Raw genomic sequence first — 9,119 nt, forward strand, 5'->3', positions numbered from 1 at the left:
AAAAGTTGTTGTTTTTAATTAATTTCACTTTTATTTGTGTTAAATTTAGTTTGTTTAGGTACATTTGACATTGTTTTTATATTTTAGATTTTATAAATTAGTTATTTCGTTATGTTTACATTGAATCTTTTTTAATAACTACCAAAGACTAGACAATATAGATATATAAATATAAAAATAAATCTAAGGTGAAAGCGTGGAATTTGTACATTATCATACAAATAGTATGGTACTGGGTGAGAAGGTTCCAGGTTCGATTCTTCCAGGTTCGATTCTTCCAGGTTCGCTTCTTTTCAAGTGTAAATTTATTTTACCTATGGAATAAACAATCTTTGACTTTGACTTTGATTCCCAATAGGACCAAATTAGGAAATTAACTTTTCTAAAATGGTTTTGGCCTTGGTGTTGTGAGTAGTGCCGCGGAGTGAATGCCCTTGTTCTTGGTCTCGGATCGATTCCCGGCAAAACAAATTTGGGAAAATGAACTTTCTGAACTTGGGTCTAGCGTGGGTGTTCTGGTAATGCCCATGTTTGAATTCAGTTGCTCTGGTACTCATAAGGAGTACAGGGGTTAAGGGGAACAGACAAAAGTACATTTCCCAAATTGGTTCTATCGGAAATCGAGCCCGGGACCAAGAGCTACGAAATTCACTCCGAGGCACTACCCAGAACATCTAGGCCTAAACCACTTTATAAAAGTTTATTTACGAAATTGGTTCTACAGGGTAATGAACCCGGAACCAAGAGCTACGGAATACACTCCGCAGTATTGCCCAGAACACCTAATAGGCCAAAACCATTTTAGGAAAATTTCATTTCCGAAACTGGTTCTACCGGGAATCGATCGACGGGGACCAAGAAGTACGGAATTCACACTGCGGCACTACCCAGAATACCTAGGCCAAAATTATTTTAGAAAAGTTCATTTCTCAAATTGGTTCTACCGGGAATCGAACCCGGGACCAAGAGTTACGGAATTCACTCCGCGTCATTACCCAGAGCACCTAGGACAAAGCCATTTTAGAAAATTTCATTTCCGAAATTGATTGTACCGGGAATCAAACCCGGGACCAAGAGCTACGGAATTCCCTCAGCCACACTATCCAAAACACCAGGCAGAAACCATTTTAGAAAAGTTAATTTCCCTAATTGATTCCGCCGGGAATCAGACCTGAAACCGTCTTACGCAGTGCCAACAGTGCAACCTGTTGGGCCACCAAGATCGTCTTATTTGGACTTTAGATTAGAGTTAGATTTACTCATATATTATTTGTATGTAAAATCTACAAATCGTTTAAAACACGACCACCCATTCGTAAAGCAGATTCCCGTGAGAAGAAATATTCACTTTATTTAGCACATATGAAGTTCTGTATTGTATTGCTATTTGCAAGTTCGCCCTAAGCAGTCCGATGTCACACAGCCAATGTTTGCCTTTCAAAGAAATATACCTTATTGTTGAGAAGCCTAGTCACACTTTGAAGTGCCCGTGGTGGCACAAGCTGGTGACGTCAGGCTGCGCCGCGCTGCACCGCGCGACACAAAGACATACCCACTTTAGAACACATACAAACTGCCTCTGTGGCCGAACGGTTACCATGCCGGACTGCCACGCAGAGGTCCCAGGTTCGATTCCCGGGCCGGGAGAAATAGTTGTATGGCCTACAATTATTTCTCTCATGAGTTTGGGTGTAATTTGTGGTTGTCTATGTGTGTGTCCATGGCACCCGCGACACAGGGTTTCCCTACTGCGGGGCTATGTTGAGTGTGTGCGTTATTATTTATTATTACTTTATTTAGTGAAAATGAAACTATACTATATTGCATCTCGATCCCCCGCTTTTGGCGGCCTTCTCTCGCGCACTCTGCTGTCGGTTCGCCGGCGACGATCTCGATCGATCGGAAATAACAGCGCAACTTGTGATCATCTCTCACTAAGTTTGCGGCCCGTTTCGAAACCGCGGCGGCTGCTGGTACGTGACCGCAACCGCACAAACCTGTGGTGTCGTGAATATTGAAATAAAACAGCTGTCACGCAGACGCGACAGGCGCTGGTGAAAACCGCTCCGTGAGTTCTTAGCCTAATGACCAATAGCAACGCAGCGAAAGAAGCTTTCCTAGCATCCACTCAAATTGCACAATTAAGAACAGAATGTTTACTCGGCCATCCTTCAACAGATATGCATGAAATTTTAAACTATTCACAGGTCGTGACGAAGCCTACATTTTAAATTCGGTCTATTATCTGAGATGACTGAGGTCAAAGGTCACCATGTTAAGTTTATGAAAAAAAAATCAATTGTATAATGTTGCACAACGTTGGACAATGTGTAAACTGTGAAAAAAGAAAAATGAGAAAATATTTGCGAACGCAAATGTACAAGTTGCGAATTATGATAGACTAATGCGCTGCGATGGTAATTTACAGTTTGAACCTGAAGTTGCTGCTTGATATCAAATTTAAGTTTTGTCATTGAAGCGAAAATAATTAAGAAGTTTACGGTGAAAAAATATGCAATATGCAAAAATTCTTTATTGAAATTCGTACCTTAGTTAATTTAAATAGCATTTAAATTTTTTTTTAAAATTACAGTTTAAAAAATACAGCTTACATAGCCTTTTTTTGTTAATCCTGGGGAATCTGCTTACAGATACCCCGGGCCCGCGGGGGCAGAGCCGGGCTTATGTGGGACTGGACTGAACCCTAAAGGGGAACAGCCCGACCGCATTAAACACTCGGAGTGTTCCTCCTCTCCGCTGTAGGTACGCAATTGCACTCGTCCGCGCCCCCACTAGTGGCTGGCCGCGCCTTCCCGAGAAGGGAGACACATCGGTCCCCTGACTCCAAATGTGAGGTTCGCCGAACACCAGATGAGCCTTCCATCCTTAGCCCCTCTATGCTGGGCAACGAACTCCACCGAGTCTGCTACTCAGTGGCCGTAGGGGGCCAGGACAGCATCCACTCAACCCCCAGCCCCCACAGCGGATCTGATGGCAGGCTCCGCCGCAACACCTAACGGGCATCCGCGCGGACTCTCTGAAGAGGATCCCTTGGAGCACCCACCACGGGCCAACCGCCCAAGTTCGGTCGCGGAGGATAGAATGAACGTGAAATGGTTGTAACCCTAACTAACCGTGAACAGGTTTACGGCAATGAAATGGGAAACTTCCGGTCCACAAAATTTATTAAAGAAGTAAAATTTAAAAAAAGGCTGTAACAATATAAAGGTAAATGTAAAAAAACAGGTATAGTATAAAACACTCCCTACACTTTATTATTAAGGCACTTACCCCTAAATGGACCGAGAAACTGAATTACAGAAATAGATACAAGAAGGCCGTAGACTTATAAATTATTACACATGATTAGCTTATTAACAGCTCCGACTGTTGTGGCAGTCGAGCTGGGAGTGACCGTGGTACGAAAACAAAATCAGAAAGTGAAGGAAGATGGAACAATTCAAATTTAAAATTTAAATACATGTAAAATAAAATAGTAATAGTAACAGTTTAATTGTGATACGTAATAGTTACATTTCTAAGCAATGTAACATGAACACTGCAGCAAAATATAGAAAAATAACCACAGTAATAAAGAAAAACATCGTAATCCAACTGCCGTTATAGCAAGGGTAAAAAGTTTCAACCATTCGATATTGGATTCGACAGCAGCTAAACCAAATACATTCTTCAGTTATAGAACATAGAGTGAAATTTCATATAAGAGAGATGCATCCTTAGTATGAATTTTCTCGAAATGAAATCTCGGCGTAGCCATCGAAAGGCAGTGTTTTATTTCGAAGATAACTAGATACTTGTTTTCCTGTTTCCCTGTAACACAAAACCCATATTAAATATTCCAAGTCGTTTAGTATTATTCAAATATGGGAATTGTCAGTAGCAAAACTGTAGAAAATTAAGTATTAGCAATGAGCGTAATTTGGAAATTTTATAATTTGTCGAGAAACTGAAAAGCCTAAAGAATAGTTATTTTAAGAATATAATTTCTGAATATTATTGAGTTTGATTGGTTATATCGAAAAAGACCAAACTTCCTTCAAAAAAGAGCGCACCCACAAGATTGTCATCATTGCAATATCTCACTAGGCTAACCCCGGAGCGATATTGGGCGTGGAATGATCAACTACAACAAGTATCTAATATAAAGTAATCTATAGATTTAATGCAACTTGTTCAATGAAGATTACCTTATTGACCAGCCCAAACTTTAGTACTTTAATTTATTTACGAAATTCTTTACGTTCCCTTTTAAAAGTGTGTAACTGTCCCTCAATAAACAAAAAAGAAAAAAAAGATTTTGACAATAAGACCATTGTTGCCAGGGCCCTTTAGTCGAAAATTACATTTCTTTACTGAAAAGTTACATTTTTGCTGTAAAAGTTACAAATAATAAGTTATAAATATAAATATAAGTTAAAAATTTATAGTGCAAAAGTTAGATAATATATGCATATATTACTCTAATAACTTACATGTACAGCCACTAACAGAATACTGTTCCTGAGACCTGTATGCCGTAAAGCTTCTAGCTGACGTGCCCACGGGCCTGCCTGAAGTGGTGCTCGCTGCTCGCCTCTGTTTATATGGCGGAGGCTGATGTGCCACCACTGCAAAAAATGGCACGACTAATGAACTACTGTGAGCAAAACGGCCAGCATGTCATCGTGGCTACTAACTCCAATGTCCAGTACCCGCTGTGGGGCATGGAACTCGCAAATAACAAAAGTAAAATCCTAACAGAATACTTATTCACTCCTAACCTTCAAATCCTAAGTAAAGGTACAGTACTGATTTTTGCAAATTGAAGATGTAGAACTATTATAGATCTAACCCTAGCATTAGAGGATGCAGTGAACCTCATCAAAAACAGGCACGAGTCCGAGGAAGCATCCTTCTCGGGCTACAGATGGATAAGATTCACCCTAGAAACAGTCATCAAAGTACACCAACCTAAACTGAACCCCCGGAAAACCGACCGGAATATATGCATAGACAAACTAAACCAAAGTCCTATATTCAAAAAACGATCCGTTTTGCTTACGGTCGGTACTTTTTTAACCAGGCATAGGTTAGAACCGTTCCTATAAAAAGCGTTTCGTAAGCTGTGTGCCAGTGGCGCGCTACCTACGGATGGGAGGGTCACGACCTCCACGAAAGATAATGTATGGAGATGACAGTTCGTAATGTTCCTATTAGTATTTATGTGGTCTGTGGTTTCTATAATATTTTTTTAAAGTCAACGAGATGTCAAACCTAGTAGGCGTAATTAATTTTATTACCGTCCGAATTCAAACGGTTGTGTAGTAAAGTTTTACGAATAACTAATTGAAATGTTTATTTCAGATTGTTTTAGTGATTTAGAAGGGCGAGTACGTCAGATTCAGATGTAGAACGTAACCGCAGGAATTACAAAATGAGAATTGACCATTTTAATACCTACTTAAAGTTTTATGAAATCCAACTAAGATTCGAGAATAAGATTCGACTGCATAAAATAGCAACGATTACTCAACAAGTAAAATACAACGAGTAAATACATTTTTATTTAAGAATTAATTAAATTTTATTTTATTTATTAGTGGATTTTCCCGTGTATTTTACAATTCCGCCGAAATTTCATAATATCAGTGTTAACTTTGAACTGGCAGGCAGTTTATATTAAGAAATAGTAATCTGTAAACAAGTGACACGTGTGCGCAAAAACACCGCCTCATGGCGAGGGTACTACGAGAACATCACGTCTTGTACACAAGCTCATTGAGAAAGGAAAATTCTAGCCAACTCAAATTCTACAGGACTAGACTCAACACGCAAAGCAGATAACACATTCACTACTTCCCCTACGGAGACGGAAATAATCCTACTGGAAACATACTTCCCAGGATGCAAGTGCGTCCAAGACGAGAGGGATGAAGAATTTAACTACAACACATCCACTCACAACTAGCAGTATGCTGAACAGTTGGTAACATATGCAATCAAAATAAAATATGCAATAAACACCTTTGTACCATACAAAGCCCCGGGCCGTGTAATAAACACCTTTTCAATTTAAGTATCACGGACAGCCTTCTATGAAGAGCGTGCGTGGATAAGGAAGAAACGGCCGCTACAATGCTCCGGCGTGGCTAAATACAGGGCAAAGTACCTTGGTGTGTCGGAGTCGCTCCCCGAAGTCTTCAGCAAACCCAAGAGGGCTCTGAGATTCTTGGAAGAGCTTGGACGGCACGAGTAGGACCCAGTACTCACCACATGCAAAAAAGGCGCCTGGTCGTCGAGTTGCGGACAACAGCCCATTACACCATACCATACCTTATTATAACATACGCCTAAATCCTAAAAATAAAAAAGTAAATACGCTCAAGAAAAATGAAGCTATAACCAGTAATTGATTGATTTCATTTTATTTGCGACATCATTGAGTTACTTTTTGTGTAATTTGCGTGTGTTCGCAAACTACTTAGGATTTAGGATTTACTATAACAAATATACTTACTTAGTTGAGAAAAAATTACAACATCCTCAAAAGTTTCGAAAATTGCCTCAAAAACAAAAGTTCCTTACATAATATTACGCGAGAGAGTCAAACGTTACGAAAAATGTATGTAAGAAATGTAGGTAACTATCCGACAATATTGATAAGTCCATTTAATATAAATGTACAAGGAAAGACTAGATAATAATAATAATATAATAACGCGCACATACCCCCGCACTAGGAAAAACCTGTATCGTGGCGAAAACACACACATAGACAACCACAAATTACAACCAAACTCACTAGAAAAATAAATGTAGGCCATACAAATATTTCTCCCGGACCGGGAATCGAGCCCGAGACCGTAACCGTTCGGTCACGGAGGCAGTTAAAGATGAGATGGTACTGAAGCAACCGAATATCTTGCTTATCGTGTCTTTGTGTCTTTCGTGGACGCAAATATCCAATTAATCCATGTAATTTTTACAACGCTTTGTATAACTACATAGGGCGCACTATAAATTTCCGGAACTGGCCACTTACATAAACAACATTTAAAAAGTAATTACAACATTTGAAAATGGAACGCTTTGGCTGTAGAATATAGTTTGTATCATTTGACTGTCACTTGTTTTTACATTGTGGCGTCATTTTAGAAATGTATTGTCTATGGGTCGTATTCTAGAACTCTACTCAATGCTCAAGTCAGGATTTGAGTATGGTTTAAATTAAAGCACTCGAAATCATACTCAAGTCCCTGCCATTAGGGTCGTATTTCCAGTGCTTGTGTTTCCAGTGCAATCCTGACTTGAGCATTGAGTAGAGTTCTAGAATACGACCCTACATCACATGTAATGCACACATTACTGCTTGACGGCAGAAATAGGTCAGGTGTCAGTACTCCCTGGATGAGCTCTTTCACGTCACTTCTTTCGCCGAACTAATCCGAATGTCATCATGTGTTTATGACGAAAGTTAAAAAATAGCAAACCGTATCAATTTTAATATAAAAAATTCAAACGTAACCTATCCTCGCTCAAATATATATTATAGAAAAGAAATAAACTGCGTCGCTAACACAATTAGTTCACTTTTGTTTAGTCTTTATAGACAACGTCATCGCCTTACACACAATAACAAAAAGTTCACTGTTTTTAACCAACTTCATAATAATATGAAGGAAGTTCTCAATTCGATTGTATTTTTTTTCGTATATGTTACACGATTACTCCGACGTTTGAGAACCAATTTCAATTATTCTTTACTGGAAACTTACTTTTTATTGGAAAGGGGGTATCTCAATAGTAGTTCTATTCAAATCTGAAAAAAAAATTCCACCTCTAAGGGTAGCAAATTAGGGGATGAATCTAGTTTATTAGATTTCATCCATTTTCCTTTAACGGGTTTCAATAAAACTTGTCAAATAGATTAAATCCACAAACTTTTAAAAGCGGTTTTTGTTTATAATATTCTCATAAAGCATTAGAGTGAATTAATTAGTATGTATAAAATTATCTCTTCACTACTACGTAACAACACTAAACACAGAGAACAATTTTCAATTAAATACACGAGCCGCATTTCGACTACATAGCAATTGCAAAATTGCAATTAGAATGTAATCCGCACGGCACCATCACGGCTACCGATTGCTAATACAGTAGTGTGAACTATAACCATTGATTGGTACTTCGAATACCATTAGCCGTCGGTACATCATTATTATCACTTTTACAAAACAACGTTTTTAATGAGCAAAAGAAAGTCATTACTAGTAATACCAAAGGAGACGAAATATACATAAAAAAAAAAACAGAAAATTAAAGAGATCATTAAAATGTAAGAGACGAATCAATACTGTCATTTCAATAACAAGCTGCGCTCTGTCGCTATAAAAAACATCAAATATGCTCAGTAGTATAGAAGAATTTAATTAATAGAAACAGAACGATAGCACCGTCCGATAGTTCCATGTATTAAATTGGGACACACGGTTCTTTAACTCATTGAACCATTGTTGCTACTATATTACGATTTATTTTTTGTGATACCAAGTGACCGGACGAACAAGTCCTGCGCCTAATGGTAAGCGAGATACTTGTCCGTAACAGCTGCAGTGCCACTTTTTCCTTTAAAAAAAATATTTTCGAAACATTTTCAAACAGTAGAAATTTTTCCGGAAAAGTTCCCGAAAAATCGGAAAAATATCATTTGTAAGACTCATATTATGTTCTACCTTTAGAAATATCTTTTAAAATTTTATTTAGCGTGAATTATAAAATAAACTTGTCTAGCTAAAAGCCTTCTATAGAAAAACAAGATTTAAAATGATTTCACAACAGCGAAAAGACCTCCATCAACCCCACCACCACCACATGTTGTTGGCTCCATCGTTTTCGTACAGTAACTTCAGCTTTTGACAGGTGTCAACATCAAATAAGGAAAAATACTGGAAAAATGTCCGGAAAAACATTTATTTTTCTGAAAACTTGGGAAATTTTTCCATGACCCAATACTACTTGTGCCCGTAATTTTACCAGCACAGCAGTAGCTTCGGTGATATGTTGGGTGATATGACATATATTACGTACAGTCAAGAGCACGTCAAGCTTGACACTTT

The 9,119-nt window shown here is 38.4% G+C and overlaps 1 long non-coding RNA gene across 1 annotated transcript; it reads right to left on the minus strand.

The window, feature by feature from the left end:
* Nucleotides 1–3,631: 3,631 nt before the first annotated feature.
* Nucleotides 3,632–7,793, minus strand: LOC113226780. Its single transcript, XR_003310145.1, has 3 exons — nucleotides 7,776–7,793; nucleotides 4,494–4,628; nucleotides 3,632–3,831 (listed from the first exon to the last, which is right to left on the minus strand). It is a non-coding gene; the product is annotated as an uncharacterized LOC113226780 (long non-coding RNA).
* Between the last annotated feature and the right edge of the window lie 1,326 nt (nucleotides 7,794–9,119).

The sequence above is a fragment of the Hyposmocoma kahamanoa genome, unplaced genomic scaffold, assembly GCF_003589595.1.
Source record: "Hyposmocoma kahamanoa isolate Upper Pololo Valley unplaced genomic scaffold, ASM358959v1 202, whole genome shotgun sequence".
NCBI lineage: Eukaryota > Metazoa > Arthropoda > Insecta > Lepidoptera > Cosmopterigidae > Hyposmocoma > Hyposmocoma kahamanoa.